At 36.2% G+C, this 25,134-nt stretch overlaps 1 protein-coding gene across 1 annotated transcript in view; it reads left to right on the plus strand.

The window, feature by feature from the left end:
• The window catches only part of TRDN (triadin), a 341,870-nt gene that overhangs the window by 167,687 nt on the left and 149,049 nt on the right, over window positions 1-25,134 (plus strand). The window lies entirely within an intron of this gene.

The following is a 25,134-nucleotide window of genomic DNA, read 5'->3' on the forward strand; positions in this document are numbered from 1 at the left end:
GTCTCCATTCTGAGGCTACTATTTCCCTGTTCCCCTTTTCACAATTGTTCTTCACCTTTTCACCCTTCTTCTCTATCAGCTGAATACCTTGCTTCCTTGTTCCCTTAGAAAATAAAAATTAGAAGACAGATCTCATGAGCTCTGACCATGGAATCCACTGACATTCTTCATTCATCTCCTTATGGCCTCTGCCTTCTTGGCTGAGTACAATACAATACAATACAATACAATACAATACAATACAATACAATACAATACAAAATACATTAAAATGTTCATACTTACAGGAACAATTTTTTCACTTGTGCACAATATGCTATTTCCATCTGCTAACTCAGGAATGTTTCTCCAGCAATTCTTTCCTCTGCAAATTCATTTTGACTTCTACTGGTCATTCCCAGTAGCCTACAACGTGCTATAACATCTCTTATACATTAAAACACACGTCCTGTTGTTGATGGCAGTTCGTCTCAGATTATTGTCCCATTTCTCAAATCCCCTTTGGAGCTAAACTCTTTATGGGTTTTCTACACTCTTCTTCCAGTCTTTCATGTACTCTGTATTTAGGCTTTTGAACCCACACAATTCTTGTCAAGGGCGCTACTGACCTCCACAATACCACATCCAAATGTGAATTCTCAGTACTCAAGAGCATTTGACAGTTGATCCCTCTTTCTTTACTCAGCCTCTTGGACAATACTTTCTCCTTTTAACATTCTGGTCACTCTTTCTTGGTCTTTTTTGCTTGTTTCCTCCCTTTCTTTCTGGCATCTAAAAATGGAAGCAACCCAGGGCTCAATCCTATGTCTCTTTCTCTGTATTCACTTCCTATGTAACCTCGTACAGTCCCATGGTTTTGATACCATCTTTAAGATAATGAGTCTCCAATGTATGTCTCCAGTTCTGATATCTCCCTAAACTCTACACTCATCTATCCACTTTCCTATTCCACATCTCCATTTAAATATCTATTAGACATCCCCAAATTAATATGGTTTATAAAAAACAAACTCAAATTTTCATATACACATACCCTAGAATGTGTTCCCTACACTCAGCTCTCTTCCTCTTATCAATAAATTATCGTATCATTCTTTTTTCTGCTTAGGCACAAATGTCTCTAATCACTAGTGACTCCTTTATTTCTCTTCCTCAACCTATTATTAAATCCTGTCACCTTCACCTTTGACATAGAGGGCCCTTTCTCACTATCTTTAAGAACTACGCTCATTCAGTTACCATCATCTCTTATTTCTGTAGGCAAGGTCATACTGTAACAACAACAACAATAACAACAACAACAGAAAACCTAAAAATTTCAGCAACTTTGACAAAGTTATTTCTTGTTCATACTACATGGTAAAAAGGGGCTGAACTCATTATAGCTGTTGAGGCATGCAGGCCAATGGAGATCATACCTCCCTCTGCTTCAGCCTTTATTGAGGCTTCCATCTCACTCAGAGTAAAATCTAAAGTCTCCACAATGCTGTAAAAGGCTTCATGAACTGATGGCTGCTGATAATTCCAGGGCAGCCCTTTTGTGCAGCAAGTTCATTAACTTGAGGTTCTAACCACATGTCTTGCCATTTCTAATCATTTGTTTCTTGAATAAATTTCTTTCATTTCCAATAGTTTCAGCATTTGGGTTTTACAAGTACGTGCAAATTTTAATTTGTGGTTTCAATTGAATTTTAGCTTCACTCAAGTTTTTATCAAAAAGACAGCTACAATCAACATGTGATGTCGTTTAGCTAGCAAGTGGTTTTAATACAATCACAGACAGAAAGCCAATTAATTTATGAGTTATTCTTCCTTACTTGTAGAGAGCCTGTAAAAATATAATGCAGATGAAAAAAGCCACGATTATAAACCTTTTCTTCTCACCCTGCTCATTTGGTGAATGATTCTCCTCTTTAATTTTGATCACATAGCTCAAATGAGGGTTCAAATCATCATCACTGATGTACCTGCCACTCTACCCGTGAGTGTGGATGCATGATCCAAGCTGAACCAGAGTCTTGTCCATGGACATTTTACAAAGGACAAAAGAAAGATGGTCTCTTCTTTTAAGGTGGTCAGATTAGGTAATGTGAGTCCAGGAAATGTCATTGGTTATGTTTACACCCTTGTTGTGACAGCCAATCTTGAAAATAATGCTGACACATAGAAGCAAAGGATGAAGGTAGAATTTTAATGGTATTTCAACCCTATGATCCACGTGTCCCTGGAAACTACCATCCCCTGACCTCCTGCCATTAGGTTATATCATTTAGTTAATTCCTCTGTTTGTCCGAGTTAGTTTATGCTGGGATTCTGTTATTTCCAACCTATATGTTCATTACCAAATGAAATTTCCATACAGATTTAGAATAGGTATAGCATTATAAAAGCTATCAAATCAAGCAGGTAGATAAATTGTATCAAGGATTTTGTGTTTGATGGATCTCAGGTTGCTGCATGAATTCTTATAAGAGGAAAATAATTTTTCTCTGATATTTCTTAGGTGCTTGTTTATGGTAGTCTGCTTTAGAGAGTGGAAAACAATACGTATATACTTAACCAGACTTAGAAAGGAAACTATATTTGTCTATTCAGCACTTGCTTGCCAGAAAACATCATGTTAATGTAATTAAAATTGTTTCTTTTTAGAAGTAGAGGTGACTCTCATTTGTTTTATTTTATAAATAAAATAGAAAACAAACCCAAATGATTCTTTTAATTTTATTCTGAGTTTAAACCTGCCTTTCTTTTTGATTTTCAATTTGAAAAGATGTCATTTTATAGCTGGAGTATAAAATTAACAACATGTTTCTCTCTCTAAACTATTAATAAACACAATGAGTCAGCCCAAGACAAATTAGAGATAATACAACATCCCATAATGCTTTTACATTTATTAGCTTCTCTAGTAACTGCAGTTAGAAAGAGCTCACTATCCTTTCTGTTACATAATAATCTGTACTTTATTCCTGTTATGTCTTTTTGCTATTTTTTTTTTCCTGGCAGCCCCTTGAAAACACATATCTTCTCTGTTATAATTTGCACTATCTATTATAGATCCAGGAGGTGTTAAAACCTATGATGATTGGCATTATTGAGGTAAACAGAGGAAATTAGAGGGGTTTGTAATCTAGAATTTAGCCTTAGGAAGTAAGTACTGAAAACATCAAATGCTTTTTTTGTTAGGTCTAAGTTTTGTTACATAACCTTGCACAATTTTATTCAACTATTTTATCTTAAATTACTCCTATGTAAACTGTGAGCAATAATGATTTGCCATTACAATCTTCATGTGAAGATCATGGGGACTTGAATTATTTAAAAAATATTTGGAGTACCCACTATTTTGTGAGGAATATTTTAATTCTGATTCATCATGATGAGTTCAATTCAAACTAGTTTATAATTTATTGGATTACTTTCCTTGGGAGTCCAAGGGGAGGAATAAAGGATATTATCATGGCTTTCTCTCTTGATCTCTTTTTTCCCATCTCTCAGCAACTTATTGCTTACCTATAGTCTCATGTAATCTCTCTACACCTTGTTGCAAGATTATTTGTTGTAAGCTTAAGGCTTATATTGCCTTTAAACACTGAATCCCAAGGAAAATCATGTAACTCAAAATTCCCAGGGAATATACTGATTGGCAAAACTTGGGTCACATGCTAGATGTGTGGGCAGAACTGGGTTATGTTTCCCTCTGGTGGCTGAGTTCCCCTGAAAGGGGCAATATAGGTTAGGTCAAAAGAAGATGGAGAAAAGTCCATATAAAGCATGGAGAGAGAGCAGACTGGGGAAGAAAGGGAAGTAAAATTGGGAAACCAGGTACTGATGAAAAAGGAAGCTGATTAGCTTTGAGGGCATACCTAACTTACACTTCATTTGGCAGATAATGGAGAGCCACTGAAAGTGTAAAAACAAGGGATTGACATGATGATGTATGTGTGTGTGTGTATAAATGTGTGTATACATAACATACAAATATTAACCTGTCAGGTGGGAAAGACCAAGAGAAATACTAGTTGGAAAACGATCTTAATAAATAATATGGAGTTCAAATCTATTAAAATAGTGCTGGTGAGAGATAAGGGGGGACCTGACCCGACATGATGTATTCAGAGAAGATAGCCATTCAAAACACTATAAAGGAAAATGACACACTGTATGGCAGCCAAGGTTCAGAGCAAGACAAAAAAACCGTATCTGCTAAAACATTATTTTAGCAGATAATGTTCCCCAGAGAATTTTGAGGTCTCTGTTATTTCCTCTCTTTTAACTGGAAGAAGAATATTGTAGTAAATGAATATAAAATAATTACAGGGAAATGGATTTCTTCTCGTTATGATGACATTAAATAACACGCTTGTTTTCATGTCAATATTTAAGTTGGCTGTTTAAGTCAGTTTTGTTAAATAATGTTTTGGGGAACCAAAGAATATTTCCCTTTTCTCGTTTGTTGACCACAATTAAAGTTCTTTTCATTAATTTTTAATGTGATTTCTTTGTTAATCAGGTTGCCTCTAAGCTAAAAAAAGAAAAGAAAAAAAAAAAAAAAAGAATAGAGACCATATCTGTTTTGTTCAATACTGAATATGCAGAACCTAGAATAATGCCAGTATAAAGCAGATGCTGAATACATTTGTTCAATAAATAAAGGAAGCATCTTCTGTCAAAGAGAAGTATTTTTAGTTTTATTTCCCTTAAAAAGGATTTGCCTCCTGTCAGTGAGGCAAATCACTTTGTCTTTCTCTATTCACTTTTGCTCACAGTGGTCATGTAGAGAAAAGCTAAATATTGTATTCCCAGTCTCCTCTGCTGTATGTGGAGTCTTAATTAGCTTCTCAAACACATTGCAGATAAAACCTATTAATCCTCTGACCTTCACTGAATTCAAAAGTTTTTGTGTTAATTGTTTTGAGAGAATAATAGACAGTTTTGCTGTTAGAAAAGTCATGGCATCTCCTCTAGAAAAACAGTAGAACCAGAAAGAAGACTTGAAAGGATACTCGTATCTGAGCTGCCACCCTTTGCCATCATTACATGACAGAAGGAGAGTCACTTCTAAACTTTATGGAAACCATTTGTTTTCTTACAACTATAAAAACTGACTTTAACAATGATTTCTGTCCAAAAGCAGCACAATAGAAATTAGGTTGCTTGAGATAGTTGTAATTTTATATATTAAAGCCATAAGAGAAGAGAAACTAACATTTATATCCACACATTATTATTGCTTGCATTATTGCCTTAAAACTTCAGGATTCCCCTTTATATGAGATTGGCCCATTCACATCAACATTCATTTCTATTATAATGTTTTAACCACTCAGGTACTAAAGACAAACGGACGAAAATTACCACCCACATTTCACAGATGAGCAAAGAGAATCACATATTCATTTTTTTTTCAAGAGTAAAAGATCCTACTGCTTATACAAGAAGGCATCAGAACTTGAACTCTGTTCTGATTTCAAAACCAGGGTCAAAGCTTCAGTGATCGTCAGCAACTGGGAGCAAGGGGGTGCTTCAGGATCACCCAAGATCAAGGTGACATACATATCAGTTTGCATCTGTTGTAATGGTATAGTTATTAATCACACTCCCTTTCATTCTCAAAAATATTCAGTATAGACAATTGCATCCCCATCTAGGCAGGTTTTTAAATCATACTTTCCCAGAGATTTAGATATGTTGAGCACCAGACTCTATCACCCCCTGAGAAATTATGATTCAGCTGGCTTGGTATGGGGCCCATAGGTGATTCTAGGGTGATTCTGTGCTGCCAGATCTATTAGTCTGCTTGGGCTACCATAACAAAATACCATAGACTGGATGGCTTTAACAATATAAATTTATTTCTCACAGTTCTGGAGGTGATGAGGTAAGATCAAGGTGCCAGCAATGTAGATTTCATTCTGAGTCTCCTCCTGGCTTGCAGGCAGCCACCATCTCACTGTGTGCTCAACATGGCCTTTCCTTGCTGCATATACATGGAGAGAGAATGCTCTCGGGTGTCTCTTCTCATAAGGGCACTAACCCCTTCAGATCAGGGCCCTAACCTCACGACCTCATCTAACCCCGATTACCTCCCAAAAGCCCCATATCCAAATATCAACATTTTGGGGTTTAGAGCCTCAACATATGAATTTGGTGGGGGGAGGCATAAGCGTCAGTCCATAACACCAAATAAAGAAAGCGCTCATTAAGGCGCATGAAGGAAGTAGCCATGAGCAATGAAACAGAATACTCTCCTGGGAGTTGGAAGACTAAATGTGAGGTCTACTCCTGCCACTGGCTGCATGACCTTGAACAAGTCCCTCATCATTCCAGGCTTCTGCTTTTTCTTTTTAAACCAAGGAGTTGGAATAGCATCCGTGGCTCTTGGTTGAGATTGGGGGCCAGCCTGGGGAAAGGAGTATCTTGGGAGAGGACACTCTGTCAAATGACACGAGACTCCAGTAGGCACCTCCGTGGAAGTTGGGCGTGCATGAAGATGTTTCTCTTTGACCATCACTGCTTTTAGAGTGCCAGTGTTGGTGATGGAAGAATGTCATCATCATCGCTTACCTTGAAGCTGGAAAAAGAGAAATTTGAAAACTTGGGTAGATAATCCTTCATTTCTCTTTCTAAAGCTAAACATTTTTTTAAACTTTATGATTGGTTTTAGCAACTTCTTGATTAAATAACTTGTCTGTCAGCTGCTTGGTTTGACTACCCACAGACAAACAACACACACAATATGTGGAACAATAGCTGAAGACATATTTGATGATGTGAGCACAAACTGATTGTTTTAGTCCCTTTCCTACTGAGTTGCTGGAAGACAGTAGTGTGCGCATCCACCCTTCCTTGCCAGCTGGCTGGTATTCCTAGACCAGGAAAATAACTGCCACAATGACCCTACCCATTATGACAAGTTGCCTCTGGTCGAAATTATTACAGCATGTCCTTATTAGTGTCTGAACTCCACTTGCATTTGTGCATTACACCTACCCAGTCCTGGATGAGTAATTTTACTTGTGAGAGCCAAATAAGCAGAATGTAGAAATAGCCTTGGACAAAAATAGCTGCTGTTACAAACGTGATTTAAGGGCCGAAATGATTCAGATCATCATCCTTGGTGTCTTTGTTTAACAGAGGCGGCTAGGAGGGGTTGTTGGTCTCAGAGGTGGAATATAGCTGTTGCTCTGTTGGAAGAAAAGTCGCTCCTCTGGCGACTTTTGTCCAGAAGGTAAATACTGTAATATGAGAAACTGGAGAGGCGGTATGTGCGATAGGCAAGTTCAGCATTGAAAGCTCTTGGCAGGATTTTTCTTTCTGCCCCTTGTCAGCTGTCCTTTAGCATAGGTTGAAGGCAAGCACTTTGCCTTTGACATTGCGCATTTAAATGCCAGCCTATGCAATTTACAGTACAAAAGGGCAAAGATACATGGGGGAATGAGGGAAAAAAATCTTCTCTCTTCCCATTGGTTGACCTTTTGGTTCTGCTTTATATAGACATTAAAAGAACCCCTATGACCATATTTCCAATCTTCAAAACAATCACAAAAATAACTCCTCATACAATGTTATTTATATACACTGCTCCTCCTAGCCTTCATGCATTAGAATATAAAGACTAATTTTCACCCCTAAAGACAGCCATTCCTGTCTCAGCTGAAAGTAAAATCAAATTGGATTCTGTGATGCTGGTGATGGGGTCAAAAAATTAATATCTGTAAAAATGTGTAAAAATAAAACCACAATTTCATATATAGGAGTTTAGGCCAATAATACTTGCATCTGAAACGTATGTTTAACCTGCTTACCTCAGGTTAATTTAGAAATTTTCAAATTTTAAGAAATCAAAATGAAACAGGTATAAAAGTAAAAGTAAACCTGTTGATGGCATTGGTGCAAGGCAAATCTGCCCTCTTGACAAATGATTTCTGTAATTCTTTCTAGATGTTCGTTCACTCATTCATTCATTTGTTTATGTGTTCACTTATTGAGTCTTACCATGAGAGTCAATCTTCTAGATGCTAGGCAGTTAACAGTGAAAAGACCAAGCTCTTGCGCTTATAGAACTTCCCAGTCTAGTGAAGGAAACAGACAATAAGTGGTATGTGTTATAACATCTTTGAGTGATAAGTGCTAGGAAGAATTATGAGGGTAAGGGAATAGAGAGTTAGGAAGGTGCTATTTCCACAGAGTGGTCTGGAAGCCCTCTCTAGGGAGCTGCTATCAGAGCAGAGATTTGAATGAAGTGAAAGAGTGAGCTGAGCACAAGGCAGTGGAAAAAGTTCCATGTGAAAGAAAGAGTAACTGAAAATGTCCCAGAGATCAAGGGACTGTAAAAGATGCAGTGAGGCTGGAATGGCATGAGCAAGGAGGGGGTGATAAGAGGTAAAATCACCAAGCTGTGGAGATCTGGATTGTAAAGGTTTTTAATCCCAAGTCCAATGGGGAGCTTTCAAAAGGTCTGAGTACAGATCAGTTTAAGCAATTACAAAAGTGAAAAAAAAATTAGAAGGAATGATAAACATACTAGTCATGTCCTCTGTTGGCTAGAAAAGTCGTTTAATTTGCCTCTTGCTCTGTCCCCTTGCCTCTAGTGACACTGTAGTCTCTGAATTTTGCATACAAAATTCTTCTCTTCAGAAAAGGAAAAGGCTAGTGCCATCTGATGGCCACACTTGTGAACATCAGTCTCTATATTAGAGTATTTGCAAAAATGAAAGCATTCAGGCCTAAGGGTAAGGAAGCTTTCAATACTACTCATCACCCTAGGTAAATGTATCTATTGAGTACATATAAAACTAGAACGAATTTAGAAACTCTGCTAAAATAGTGGCTGATGCTATTCTGTGCTACCTGCAATCTTTTAGTTGAGTCCAACTGATAGTTATTTTTGTCTATATATGTAATTCCATTCACATAGTGGGTATCAGACAAATTCTTATTCAGTTGAAATGAATCTGATGTATATTCATCAGTGACATACCATCTACCTTTCCTAAGTATATGACTGTAATCCCCTTGAATCCAGCAAGAGACTATATCGTGTTCTATTTATTGTAGTAGTTATTGTTGGAGTGTGATTATTTGGCTAGCACACGGACTTTTTTACATAGTGTTCACCTAATAAATATAAATAAATATAAATAAATTCATAGGAAAGAAATAACTATGTTTTAATGTTACATAGAAGTTTATCTCAAGGGCTGTGGACTCAGGCTGCCTGGATAAAGGGCATCCATATGACCTTATGGATAAAACTTAGTTTCCTCATCTGGAAAGACACTAACAGTTCTCACTTCATGAGGTTTTTGTGAAAATTAAATGAGAAAATGTAGGTCAGATGCCTAGTGCAGTATCTGGTATATTATAAGCAGTCAATACATAGTTCCTATATTTATCATTATTATGAGTTTTATTTATTCTGCTTGATATTCTGAAGGTCAAATTATGTTTCATGGAAAAGTTACGTATGAAAAAAATAAGTAGCTCCTAAAGATGGTTTAGTTGGATCATTCAATACGCATTTGATTGAATACCTTCTTTGTAGTAAGCACTGTTCTGGCACGTCCAACAAACATGCGCTTTACTAAGAAGAATTGAAAACTCCATGGCGGCAAGCTTCTGGGGGCTTAATCACTATGTTTCCAGAGCCTAGAGTGGCATCTGGCACAGAGTAAATGCTCAATACATATTTGCTGAATGAATGAATGAAAAAGAACTCCATAAACATTAAAACTCTCTAATTTTACTTCTTAGTCATGTAACTATTAAAAAAGGAACTTGATATAAATTAAGGTTTCTTGTACTTAGATGTATGCAAAACTGGAATGTGTGCAAAATTATATTATTGTCATTGTATTTTTCCCTAGGAGAAGGATATCGGTATTAATGCTATCCTGAGGTACTGATTTTTCAGCAATGATCAAAAGATTCTTGCATTACTAATTGGGAGAAGGATCCTTAAAGAGAGGAATTTTGGTACAACTATTATGCAAATTACTCAATTTGTTTATATTGGCTTTTTCCCTAATATGTACATGTGTATTAAAATGTAACTCACACGTATACTTTCTTATTTCCTATTCAGGCAAAACTCATCTCCACAGCATATGCACTCAAGGATTCATTTTTCTGAGACTTAAGAAAAGTTGATATTTGCATATACATTTACTATCTATTAAATAATCTCAAGACAGCATCAACTACTTGCTAATATTCAACATATGTCCATGGAAGTGCCCCTTTAAACAGTGAACTTCAGATTATCAGAGAAATGTGAAAATTGTTATACTCTAACTCACATATTTTCCAAGTACTCCTGCAGATCCTGTACAGTGATTTCTTATATAGTACTTATTCTGCATTTTAATCATGCTTCAGTGGTCTCTAGAATTTTTTAAAACTCTGAATAAAAACGATCTTGTAACCTTAATGTTAACCTTGATCAATATTTCAGAAAGTATTAGGAAAGGATTATTTATTGTGACCTAGGGGAAGTGCTAATCACAAAGACCCAGCATGGGTTCACCAAAATCAAATAAGGCATGTAAAATTAACCTTAATTCTTTATCTGATAGTGAACTGGAAGATTATGTACACTTGGTGAATGTGTAGCAAATCTTTTGAAAAGGTGCCTTGTGATACGTGATTAAAAGGGAGAGAATGGACTGAATACAAGGGACAGCTAGTAATCCTTTGGACTTCTACTTACCAACTCAATAATAAACAACTCTCAACCTGGCAGACATCTCTAGGGATGTGTAGAGACCTGCACCATTACTTGAGAGTTTCTGGATTTAGTTATCCTTGATAAAAAGATCGAATTGTGGCACTATTACGTATTTCTTTATTTGTAGGAGGCTTATTCATGACTCATCAATGGTTTATGACACATTTGCTATCATAATAGGCCAGGACATCTTCAAAGTCAATAACATTTATAACAATTTTATGTGGAAGAATGCTTGCTGGGACCTATATTCACTTGCCAGCTGGCTATATCAAACACCACTCTGTCTGTTGTTGATTGCTTTCCGTACAGTGCCCTAGTTATTCTTGCAGAGTTTACTTTTTTCAAGGCTGTGAAGTCATCAATTCAATCGTATCAGAAAGAATTAATGCTTCTTTCTGAGTGCTTTAGTTACTCCTAAGTAATCTCAAGTCACAGCATTGTACTCTTAAAAGAAAATTCTCTCTCTTTTTTTTTTTGTAATTAATATTGTCTGGTACGTCACCAAGTTATTATTTCAGATATAGTCTCAATTAAAGTGGTGCCCATAATTTGATGGTTTGATGTCAGAAAGTACAGGTATATACAGGTCACTGCACTTGAAGCACTTCTGATAATCCCTTTAGGAACAAATGCAGGATGGTGTGTACAAGCTTCAACTCAGCACACTGTTCCCTCCCTCAGCTCTTACTCCAAGACCCCTGGTTTAGGAGCCTGGGGTGCTTATGTTATTGCCATTACTTCCACCAGCGCCCTTAGCACTGAGAATTTGTTGAACACTATGCGATAAAACCCTTAAAATGATGTTTTCAGAGTCTCATTGCATAGGTTACAAACTTTGTAAAGATTTTTATTTTTTAAAACACATTCCTCCATGAAATACTATTTATTATCTCTTGATTTCTTAACTCGTTTACTCTTTTTTTCTGTGCTACTTTCTATGTAATGTGATTTTTTTATCCCCCAACCCCATCCCCCATCAAATAAACATATACAATGATATGTTTTAACTCAGAGAATTATTAAACATTTTAGACATTTTTTACATTCTAGCCTACTGGAAGCAGTAAAATTTTAAATTAGCTAGTTACTAATATCACAATGATTATTTTTTCTTTATTTCTTCTTTTTTTAAAATTTATTTTTGGCTGCACTGGGTCCTCGTTGCTGCGTGTGGGCTTTCTCCAGTTGCGGCAAGCGGGGGCTACTCTTCCTTGTGGTGTGCGGGCTTCTCATTGCGGTGGCTTCTCTTGTTGCGGAGCACGGGCTCTAGGTGCGTGGGCTTCAGTAGTTGTGGCACGTGGGCTTCAGTAGTTGTGGCTCACGGGCTCTAGAGCGCAGGCTCAGTAGTTGTGGCACACGGGCTTAGTTGCTCCACGGCATGTGGGATCTTCCCGGACCAGGGCTCGAGCCCATGTCCCCTGCATTGGCAGGCAGATTCTTAATCGCTGAGCCACCAGGGAAGCCCTTTATTTCTTCTTATGGTTTTTCACATTATATAAACTTTAAAATATTTTTCTGATTTATCATTATAATTTAATTTTTTTTAATGGTATTATTTTACTTAAACTCCTAAAATTTTTACCACAAAATTTCCATTCATGGAAGTTATTAAAAGGTTTATGTTAGAGTTTTGTTAGTTTCTCGCTGAAGCCTTTTAAAAACAGCACACGATCTGTTAGTAAAGAGATGTAATCAATAATGATCAGATACTTTGCTCAAATATTGGGAGACCAAGAAGGATGTTTACAACCTCACCAGGAAGCCTTACCACAATGACTGGGGGATTTTGAAACCTAGAAAGAAAAATGTGATGTTTCTCAAATTAGATAGTCTATGAGCACTGTTCAGCTAAACATTCTGTATTGATAGAAACGTTCCATATCCACATTTTTGAAAATGGTAGCTACTAGCCACATGTGCTTTCTAACTCTTGAAGTATGACTGGTGCTATTGAGAAGCTTAATTTTAAATTTTATTTAGTTTTATATTTGAATAGCCAGATGTGGCTAATGGTGCCCTATTGGCCAGCACAGCCTACTCTTTTAGTTTACTAGGTCCTTCCTTTGCCCTCTCCCCACTCCTTTATTTATCTGAGAACCCAGACAGGAAATAAATTGTAGTTTTACTTAACACAAGGGTCAGTTAGGATTCCTGTGCTTCCTAAGAGCTGGGTAAGTTTCCATGGAGTGCTGGTAATCTCGCTCTTGGGGAGAAAAGTATAGCACTGAGTTAGCATTTGTTCATTTCCATGGTGTAAACAATCCCACCATGACCATTTTGAAGCCACCAACATGAAATCACCCAGCTGGAGAAATTTCTGAAAATTTGACTAGTGGCTCTCACAAGCTTGTACGAACTGGCTCTAATGTACTTATGCCCTGTGAAAGTCCAAAGCCCTCCCTTTGGACCTTTGCTTCAAAATCCCAGAGCTTTGTATGCTCAAGATCACCTCTGGCTGTGAGCCCTGCTCTTACTTAATTGGTTCAGTTAGTAGGTTGGCTTGTTAATCCTCTTGATTCTGTCCTTTATTCTCACCACTACTTGTCTTTAATTTCCACAAAATCCATTCACACAAACTATTTATGTAAAGAGTTGAATTTAAAAAAAAGGAGTTTATGGATGGTAGAGCATGTGTGTGTGTGTGTGTGTGTGTATGATCAATGGTAACAAATACAGATTGAATATTGGCTATCTTTGCTATTTAATGCCCTCTGGATATTGTCTGTTGTCCTTTCCCAGGTAGTCACCAGCCTCAGGTCATCTCTCTGACTCCTTTCCGACTTTTTTTCCTCACTTGTCCTCACCCCCTTACTTTTGGATTGCCCCCAGGAATTCTAAAATTCTCATTGTCATTAAAAGCAGTTTAGGTCTTTCCAGTCTCCTAGACTCTCCTTTTTAGCATCCAAACTCATCACTTTGCTTAAAGGACCCCAGGATCAACCTTCCTTATAAAGCAGTTATTCATAAATTCAACAATTATTTACTGAATACTGATAATGTGCCAGGCACTCTTCTGGTTGTAAATATCAAATCTGCCCCTCTATTACATTAGTAGTGAGTGTAATCATTGTCAGAATGCCTAGCACAGTGCTGAAATATGTTGGCATTCAATAGATATCATTTTATTATATATATTTTAAGCAAAATTTAGAATTATTTAGAAACATTAAGGGAAAGAAATAGAGGATGTGATCTTCAGAAATATTAAGCTTTTCATTTCTTTATTTCATCTGTTCCCCGTAATTACACATCCTATTCCACCCCAAAGCCTTTTCAATCATGATATTTATGACCCTCAGATGTATAGAGACAATGATGTAATCCACTATCATTTTAGCAAGTTGTGCATTTTTAATTAATACAAGCATATCTTTCCATTGACCTGTATTTGTTTGTTGTTGTTGCTTCTGCTGTAAATTTGCTAGCTGTACATTGTGGGTACACAGTAAATATGCACTGAAAACACTTTCGGTTTCAGTGAATGAGAAACTACAATAAATGAAAAATACAGTAAGTGCTGTAGTTATGCTTAATAATATATTTTGGCTTATTTTTTTTCTTTGATCATTCTTTCAGTTTTTACTCTTATATTATTTGGTAAATTTTGCAAGTACATTGGGCAGTATTTTATTGCCCCGATGCTAGGTGCTTGTGGCAGAAGAGGGGATATACAGTGTTCTATGTTAATACTCTTGCTCATCCAGCCTGTCTCTCATGCCTTCCCACTGTTTTAGGCCTCCACAGCCTCTGTCCTAGTCCAGACTGCCATTACCTTTAGTCTGGAACACTGTTTTATACTTCCTCACTGGTTCTGCATAGCCTGTAATTTGCACCACATATTTTGCAGTGCGTGGATTCATAGCCTACACATCTGGTTATTTTACTCTCCACTTTAAACCTGCTGAAGCTTTACTTTGTCCTTAGGAAAAAGTTCAAATTTAAAGGTTTCAGTGCCTCTCCTGCTCTGTGTCTAGTTTCATCTCTTGATAACTGCTTTGCCACAAAAATTCTCTCCAATCATTTAAAGGCATTCCATTCTCTGTTACCCTTTCTGTTCTTTCAGAGGCTTCTTTCTTTCTTTTTTTTTTTTTTTTAAATTATTTTATTTTATTTATTTATTTTTGCCTGTGTTGGGTCCCCGCTGCTACGCATGGGCCCTCTCCAGCTGCGGAGAGCGGGGGCCGCCCCCCACCGTGGTGTGCGGGCTCCCCACCGTGGCGGCCCCCCCCCCCGTTGCGGAGCACGGGCTCCAGGTGCGGGGGCTTCAGTAGTTGTGGCACGTGGGCTCTGGAGCGCAGGCTCAGTAGTTGTGGCGCACGGGCCCAGCCGCTCCACGGCATGTGGGATCTTCCCGGACCGGGGCCCGAACCCGTGTCCCCCGCATTGGCAGACGGACTCCCAACCACTGCGCCACCAGGGAAGCCCCCAGAGGCTTCTTTCTTTGTTGAAAACCTTATCTTCACCTCTCTATCGCTTGTGTTTTGAATAACTTTTATTCATATTAAAGTATCCAGTTATTATTTCCGTAAAATATCATCCCTTCCTGCCCCTCTGGATAGGTAGGTATTTTGTTCCAAGAGTTCCCGCTAAGTATCCCTCTCTTACAATGGAACATAGTGCACAGCGCTGGGTATTTAATTGTATCTCACCAGATCTGAGTCCTGTTTTTTTAAGTAGGTTTCTCTATTTTAACTGACAGAGCTGGGTACAATGTAAAATGAATATCATGCCTCTGTTCAAAATTAAGGAGAATTAATAAATGCTATCCATAACTAGGAGATTTTGTTTCTCAGCTGGTATTCAAAAGTGACTAGGAAGAAAGCATACATTTGCAAGTATCTATTATGTTCAAAGTATTGTGCTCAGTACTTTACATATGTCACCTCATTTAATCCTCACAGCATTTGAGCCTTTGAAAACCTAAGCATGCTCAAGGGTATAAAATACTAAATGGCAAAGCTGGGATTCAAAGCTTGACCTTTCTGAATACAATATTTATGTTCTTTTTACCAATTCGCATTGCTTTTGAGGGTCTGTGAAAGCTGAATTGCTGACTACTATCCATCTTGTTGGCTGAATTGAGGAATATATATTAAAGAGCTTTGTAAACTGTAAATATTCTACACAGGTACAGGGAGCTATGGGTATTCCTTAAGCATCTATTGAATACATAACTAAGTGACTATACAGTATTAATAGCATCATTAGTGTTAGAGAGAAGCAAAAAATATTTATTCTTTTTATTTCTAAGAGTAACATCGCCCAGTGTGTATTCCTCTGGGATACAGAGGAATGTTATATTAGAGAAGAGTTCTGTCATCAAATATGTTTAGGAAACAATGAGCTTAAATTGGTTTCTCTACTGTAGAATTTCAGTGTGGAATATGTTGTCATTTTAAAATCTTAGAAAGGTAACATCTTGTCTACATGCTTTTCAGAGTTCTTGACCCTGAACTCTTTTTGTGGATAAGAGCATCTGTCAGAACTAGTATTCTATGGATCCCACTTGTAAATTAGTTGTAAAATTACTCATCAGAGAATGTTACTCGTAAAAATGTGTTCTGCCATGTAAATTCAAACAAGGATTGTGGATGGCTATTTCTGAGATGGTAAAGTATGGAAGTTAATTTATATATGTGGGTTGCAAAATCACTCATTAAGTTACTCCTCTAAGAAATAGATATGAGAGTTTCTCACTTTATATTAGAGGATATAAAATATGACTTCTTATTCACGTGCTTAATTAGTATTATGCATACTGAGATGCTTCAATTAAATTCAGAAACTTTGATGATTGAATATTGTGCATACAGTGTTGTGATGAACCAGATGAATAGCACAGAGCACATGGGAATTACACACTTACTATCTGCCATCTTCTAAGCATTTTCAGAGTATTAGCTCCTGTCTTAATGTGAAACCAGGTACCATTGTTAATACATTTTAAAGATGAGGAAACCAAGCAAGAGAGCTATTGAATTATTTCCCAATGTCACACAACTAAAAATTGGTTGGGATTGGATTTGAAATCAGGCTGTGTGCCTCTAGGGCTTATGTTATTAACCCCTATGTGATACAATATTGCCACTTTCTTATTGATTTCTGATGGTGAAGTCTTTGTGGAAAAAATAATTTCTTTGTACAAAAGTGTACTTGTATTGCTATAGGTTTCAAGATTTACAGCAATTTTGAATGAAGTAATCACAAAAGGTAGCAGTCTTACTTTTACCCTCCTTACAATTCATTTTTACCGAATAATTAATACTTTACCATGTTTCTCCCATGTTCTTTCATCCTTTAAAATAACATGTTTTTATTCAATAGATTTACTATTTTAGTCCATCATTTAGATTGTGGGGGGTATATTATGCATATCCACAGAGAGGGGATGGCATGAGGGAAGAAAAATGATGCATTTGGAAAGTCTGTCCTCACGGCATGTGTAGATTAGGGAGAGAGAGAGAAATGTATGTGAACAATGAAAGCACACATAGAAGGTATAGATGCCTTAAGAAAAGTCCTGGTGAGGTGCCATGCTGGCTCAAAGGACAGAGAGAGGACTTGCACTTGGGGGATCAGGGAAGTTTCCAGAAAATGATGGTATTTGAGGTTGGATGAAAAAGAGTACGCAGTTGGATGTGACGATAAAGAGAGAAGCAGACAAGCACAAATAAAAGCATGGGGAGAGCCCCAGTGCTACTTTCATGTCCGGAGTTACTAAAACGTGCTGTATTCAGTTGGGTATAAGCAGAAAGCAACTTTGTTCTTTCAGTGACTACCACTGCAAACCTCTCTCTTTAGACTTGCTTTTCTCCACCCCTTGTATGAAATCTGAAAAAGACCCTATATTTTTCCTGGTCATGCTCAGATAATAAAACAATGGTCTTTTCCCCCAAGCATTTAAAACTTCCAAATCCAATGTAATATCAAAGCTCCCAACATCCATCCCAGTTAAAAAGTTTCCCATTGCTTAGCTTGAGCTTGCCCTGAGCTTGGAAGCCTGTAAGTGGGTGGGGTGTCCTGGGCTTCCTGTCCCTTTTCCTCACTCTGTTCACAAGCAGCTGATTACCATAACCTCCAGGGTAAGAGCAAAGGGGGCGGAGCAGGGATGAGGGATACAATCTAACTTGACTGTCTCAAGTGTTACCTGAGTTTGGTGCCTTCTGTCCTAGTGTCAGATGTCCAAAACTGATTTGCACACCAAAGATAAGTTATACCATTGACAAGTTAATTTAATAATTCTAACACTAAAATTCTTAGTTTAAAATTTTCATGTAATTGAAACAAATGCATGTTATTTTTAGGACTGTGCCTTTTTCATTTTATCTTTTTTGGGTAAAGGAATATACACATTTTAACTTTAGGAATAATCAAGGACATAGGGGTTAACTACCACCTGAAACCATCATGTAATTTAATTTTTAAAAAAGAATGCCAATGCCTGCTCGAATGGGATTGGGAATGCCACAGTTTAAATTCTCTGAACATCAAATATATGTATTACTACCTTTAGATCTGTTTCATATCTAAACTGTTTAAAAAAAAATCTTAATTTAAAATCAACTATATGGCCCCAATTGTAGGATAACTTATGAACATTTGTGTGTGTAGCATGCTGTGTTCTGCATGCATTTCTTTGTTATTTGCCATTTGTTGAATTCAAAGGTACCATTGTCCTTATCAATACACAAGAGAAACTCATTCTCTGTTTTCAGTTGTTCCTAAAGTGTTAGCTCTCAGGAGAGACTCTGAAAGATTCTGTTCCTGTTTTTGAGCCCAACAAGTTCCTTTTAACTGAGACAGTAGTTTATAACACTGAATGTAAATCACATGGAATGATTTTTCTTAGACCAAATTAATTTGTTTCACTACTTTGACAATCTTCTAACATATAACAAAATCTAGATTTTAAAAAAATTGGCTTTAAATGATCTGATTCCAAAATTACTAAAATACATTAAAGACTTTAAATGTTTAAAAAGAAAAATTCTGAGAACAATTCAAAGATTAAATTCACATAAAGGCAACCAAACTCAATAAAAGTAAATAAATTATAAATCCAAAGTTAACTAAAAAAAAAAAGAGTAGAACTAGATTTTATTCTTCTATTTTTGGTTAATATACTTGTTGCTATTATTTGAATATTTTATAAGGGTTGATATTTTAAATATTTAAAGAATTTTGGGGTAAATATATTCTCTATCAATATCATTGTTTTTGTTTATAATTAATATTCTTGTAATACAATACACTAATTTACCATGATACTGCAATATTAACACTATTTCTGTGCCCGAGATAAGTAATTAAAGGGCAGCCTTGGAATCCTTCTTTTCTGGTCTTCTTGTTATATGAAATAATGCATTTCTTTCTTGTTTAAGTCAAATAATATAGGATTTTCTATACATTACTCTATAGAAATTAGCTGTTAGTACTGCCATTGTTGTTATTTTTTTAAAACCCAGAACCGTTTGTATTAAAAGATTTGCTTACGCTTATCAAGAAAAAATGACATTATTTTGAAAAGAGTTGATAAGGCTTTCTATGTTGGAAACATGCTGGACTAGGAATCCCAATATTTATGACTTAGCCTAGGCCTGCCTGCCTGTCTGATAGGGTTATGACATAGATCAAGTGAAATAATTTATGCAAAGGACTTTGGAAATTCTAATGATGCATACAAATTAAAAATTTCATTCAAATACAGAATACTTCAGAGTAAGATTTTCAGTATGTTGGTGAGGACTTTCTAGAACTTAATGTGTTATACAATCTTGATGTCTGTGAAATACACTTTTGTTGAATATTTATGCAGAATATTCATAGGTTTTGATTTTTTTTGCTCTTCCATTATTCGATTTTGGCTTTTTGCTTAGTTTTAAAAAATTTCTGATTAAAATTTCAATCTGTACATTTGCAGTTATCTGATTTTCTAGAAAATTCAATAAATGAAGGATGAGGAATCAATAAAATTTTTAGAAATTTGAGTAGACATATATAGTCCAAGGACTGATGTAAAGAGTCAAGTATGGTCACAAAATAAATCAGTATTTTAAACATTTCAGCACAAAATACTGAGGCACCACCACTAAGTTTCTGCTTACTGTTCAAGAGATAGAACATCCTTCATGGTATTAGTCATCTAATGAGTGTTCTCTGGTTCTAGTGCTTGAATACTTGGGTTAGATACATATGAGGATTGCAGTTAGTATGGGACCACTGGTGGAATGATCAACCTTCCTGTGATAGCGTTTTGCAGTAGTTTGCCATGATATCAGTGTGTTTTTGAAACAAAATTGACTTTTAAAATTTCCCATCGTCATGTGAGCTTGTTTGAGAGATATTTGATTATTTACTAGTCTCTGGTCTGAGAATTTAACATGGTAACCTCTATTGCATCCTTACTTTTGGCCTCCTCCCTCCAGCCTCATCGTATAGTACCGGAACTCATTCTGTCTGCTTTTGAGATTTCTTGTCAATGTTAAAGTTCTCAAAAATATTTCATGCTCCATAGTCAATTGTAATTTCATTCTTAACATAGATTTTTCAAACTCTTCTTTGGTTTCTGAACTCAGATATGTACAGTAGTTCATATTTGTAAAATTTCCACTGCCTTCACATGGGTCGTGTGGAATCCAGTCCATCTGTGAGATGCTGGGGATGGGCTACTTGGAAACCTTATAGCTCTAAGAGTGGCTTTCAGTTCAGTCATTTGTTAGAAGAAGATTAATACCTTGCCTTTTACCAAAGTATGTGGGAAGGTGTTTTCATGAACTAGCACTCACTCACTTGCTCTCAAATGCTTCTGTGCCCATGGCTCCAGTAATTGAATATTAACTCCCTTATTTGTGCATATGAGCGTGGATTTTGAATATTCAAAGGTAGAGACCGGCTGCTAAAGTAACCTATTATGCTTCATTGGATGGTCCCAGGGAAAGCAGTACATTTGCTGCAATATGTGAAAATGTGGGCTTCAGAGCAATGTCAGTCCTTAGTAACCTCAGCTTGTCATTTTGCTGTTAAGAGAACCTCTAGGCTTCCTGCTAAATATCATTTTAAGTTTAAGTCTGCATGCTTGACATTGGGGACTACTGTTCCTGAGAGATGTACATAATTCCCTTTAACATTGATGGAAAGGAGAGCACGACGTGGTGAAATAGCCTTCTTGGGAGGACAACATTGTGAAGCTCATTTATTTCTCTAGATCGATCATGTGCGAACTGACAGTTAAAGCGTTTGAACTCTTAGAGCTGTGACACAAATTTGTACTAAAAAACAGATCATCACACATTACAATAAGTCCACAATCCCTAAAATTAGTAATAAATATGGACTGTTATCTATGACTCATTCAGTGACATTTCATCTTAAATATGTAGTGCATATTTTCCCATACATCCCAGAGGTAACAAACAGCAAATAATATCACCTTCATGTTTAAACAAATAATTGCATACTTTACATATTAGATTAGGGGAAAAAACCTCAAACATGTGGCATCTGTTATAGCTTCAAAAATTAGATCACTTCATCCAAGTATTTTGTTCTTCATGAATGTTAGTAAAGGCCCAAGGAGAAGATTGAAATCTTGATATCAGATAGAAGAAAATAATCAAATATTGCTTTCTGTCTTTATTAGATCTGTTAACTATTTACCAAATGGTCCTCTTTAGTTTTAGAGAAAAAAAAGGTTGCCCTATAATCTTGATATATCAGAATACCTACATATAATATTTAATAGCACAATTTTATGCATTAGAAAACCTGTCATTTCAATAATAAATTTCATTTCAAATATCCTTTCCCATTTTTCCCTCAACTGTCATTTTTTTTTATCACAATTTACTGCTTGTATTTACATTTTTTTCAATTCTTCTCTCCAGTAGTTTTTTCTCTTTATCCTTTTCTCTCTCATATTTTTCCTTTAATAAAATTCCATTTTCAGTTAAATTGAATGTTTTTGAATTTGGACGTCTTCCTTGTACTCGTCATTGATCACAATATTACCCTTACAGGAAATAGTTGGGCGTTGTTGGCATTTCAATAGGGTAATTTTGATTTCCAGAGGAAGAGACGCCTTTCTCTCCACCAGTGCTTTTTATTATTCCCTCTCTCACATCTTGGGATCTTTCTACCTTAATAGCTTTTCCACTTCCCAGACTTTTTAATATTTTTCTCTCCATCAGGTATTTTTCTTCTCTCTTCAAATAAAATAGGAGTTTCCTATTTTGAAAACAGCGTTTGCTTGATTCTCCTGCTACCTTCAAGCCACTTTTTTTCTAGTGCCTTTTACAACACTTGTCAAATAAATGACTTACACCCTCCACCTCGATTTAGTCACCGCCCACCTTAAGCCCCTAAAGACAGATGTAGTGTAAACCCTGACAGTTGGTTTTTTTTTTTTTTTAAATGCAAGTGCCTGACTTAAGCTTTGGTTTCAGAGTCATCCATTTCAAACCACTTCCTAGATGGCTGTTTCAGATAGGCATCTTGCCCCAGCCCCCCACCTTCCATAGTCCAGGCTTCTTTTTTTTAGAGATTTTGGTTTATTTTGATAACCGACCCCTTGGGCCGCTTGCTTTTTCTCTTCCCAGGCTTTAAATTCCCACTCTTACATTTTTTATTCACCAATAGTGAGTCTGCAAAACCCTAGGCCCAACCCTTGACCCCAACAAAGGCAGAACTCCAGGCCTGCTAGCTCTCGCTTTCTCTCCGTCTCCCCTCAAGAACTTGCTTTGTGGCCTCCAGGTGTGCCATGTAATTTCCAGGACCTGTAAGTAACCTTTTTTTTTTTATTGCTGAGGGTGTCGTGCAATCATAATAAGAATACAAGGCCCTGTCCATATACAACATAGGTTATTGATAGGCTGAGACCAGCACAAAACAATAGGCTTCCTACTATTTGCATCCCGATTCCAAAATCATGTTCAAAAATGTTGCCAGGGACTCTCTAGATATAAAAACAAACTCTCTTTGTGTTCAATCCTGAGGTTTATTTCTTCATTTTTTAAACATCCTCTTCCCTTGACCTTGCTGAAATTAACATCTGAATTTTTCTTATACATTTTTAACCAATATTTTTCTCAAGCCAACTTGAGGGCTTCTGTTTGTCCCTTGGAAAAACTGTTCCTTCTTGCTCGCATAATGTTAATTTAACCTCTATGTGGATGATGTGAGAATCTCCATATCTCTTCAAAGGCCATATTTTTTTCCCAATGTCTACTTAATATTTTCACTTGAAGTTACACCATTGTCTCAAGCGCAATACGTATTTCTGTTATAAACTTCAATTAAATTATGTTAAAACAAATTCTGTTTATCAGGTCCCGAACCTGTCATATTTGAATAAACAGCCTTCTTTTTCCTCCTCTGTACATGTCAAACACATCTACAGAGGAGGAAAAAGAAAGCTGTTAAATGTCTAACTTATTTTTTTCTTTCCATTTCCATGAACACTTGCCTAGTCTTAGACATTATCATTTTACAACTAGAGTATTTCAGTGACAATTTACCTGGTTTCTATTCTACCAGAATAAGCCCTTTCTCCTGACAATCACGGAAAGTTTATCTCTTCGAAACATTGCTGTGTAACTCCCTTGCTCAAAAGTGTAATGGCTCTTAATGTTCTAAGAAAAAAGTACATCTCATTCACTGAGATTTCAAGGTTAATTTTTTTGACCATAATTTACTTTAAACAATTTTAAAATTTTCATTTTTACTTCTCATTAACACAAAGGAGACCCTTGCTCCCCAGCCAGATTGATCCATAATTCATGGGACTACTTAATCAGTCATTCACTTTGTAACTTTCTTTCCCTCACCCCTTTGCGGCTCTATACTCTCCTTCAAGCCTTACCTATTTCCTGCCTCCTTTAAAATTGCCAAAGTCCAAAACTCAGATGACTATACCCTTCATTTGGCATTTTTCCTGTAGTGTCCCTAACCAGACTGTGGGTGGAAATAGTCCTTACATTTAAGTATGGTGCCTGCCCCTAGTAAGCATGAATGCAAAAAATACTGAAGCAAGAATGAGTGATGGAACTCAGTAATTAGTTGGAGAAGTATTTTCTCATTTAATAAAATTGAGTTGTTCAACCTTAAATTGTCTGTTAAACCCGAGGACAAAGTTTAGCTGAAAGTGTTTCTTTAAAAATATAACCCTGAATTCTTCCTTAGATTGCTTTGATTTAGGACTGTGTTAAGGATTCCTTCTTTTTGGAAATCATGCTAATTTTCCAGTGTAATAGATCTGCATTTTATAAACCCAGCCATTTTTTCAAGAAATGTAGATTCTCTTTGAAGCTGATTATAACATCTTCAGATTTTGACATGTGCAGTATTACAGAGAAAAAAAGACTCAGTGAGTCTGAACAGTTTTATGAGGATAATTGCTACCTGCTTGGTTTAGAATTTCAGGCAGATAACAATGACTTTTTTAAACACATTTTCTCCTAATCATTATTCATGTACCCATGCAAAAACATTGACTGGATGCCTTCTTAGTGCCAAGAATTGTGTGAGAGAATGAAAATAAACCATGCTTTGCTCTCAGTTTTTGCTTCCACTATCCTCATTTTTTTTTTTTTTTTTACATTTTTATATGGTTACTTTTATGCTTAACAATTCTGTTTGTTTATAACATTCCCAAATTGGGTAATGAGATAAAAGGGGTATGTGTGTGTTTCTTATTGTCTAGAAAAGTGAAAAACAGAATGATAATATTCACAGACACTGTTTACTAATGTTAGACCAATAGGGGCTGGTGGTTTTTAAGGGCTGAATTAGATCATGATGCTCTATGATATCATTTAGTGAGGAAATCACTCCTTATAGTATGTATAAGTTGTGAGTTAAGTGACCTACCAACAGCATATCACTTAATTTTTAAGACTGAAATTCTACCTGAAAAATATGGCTGAACAGTCAGAAATTTTGTTTTTTTGATATGTATATATAATATACATAATAAAATAGCTTGTTTTCTAAAATAAACTCTTGACTCTTTAAATTTCATTTTGTTTCACTTCACTTAAAGAGCCCAAATCGATCTTAGATAAGGAAATAAATCACTCATACTGGGAATGCAATAATTTTTCCAAATCATAACATTTATTTCAATAAAAAGTCAAGTTTCTACTTGAGTCCTAATTCTTCTAGGAAGCATATGTTTCTCCTAAGAGAATCAGTCCAGTTTGGTGGTTAAAATGCTTGCTTTTAAAACATGATCAAAGAAAAGGGGGTAATTATTTTATGGTAAGGGAGGACTACCAAGGTAAACCTCAATAATAAAAATAAATAATCAAGAAATTTTCCATCAAAACATGATATAGGTAATTTTTTCAAATTCTCGTATCTTTGTTCATAGTCACGGATTTTAGAAAGGTGTTACAGAAGTGGAAAGG

The sequence above is a fragment of the Eschrichtius robustus genome, chromosome 9, assembly GCF_028021215.1.
Source record: "Eschrichtius robustus isolate mEscRob2 chromosome 9, mEscRob2.pri, whole genome shotgun sequence".
NCBI classification, from domain to species: Eukaryota; Metazoa; Chordata; class Mammalia; order Artiodactyla; family Eschrichtiidae; genus Eschrichtius; species Eschrichtius robustus.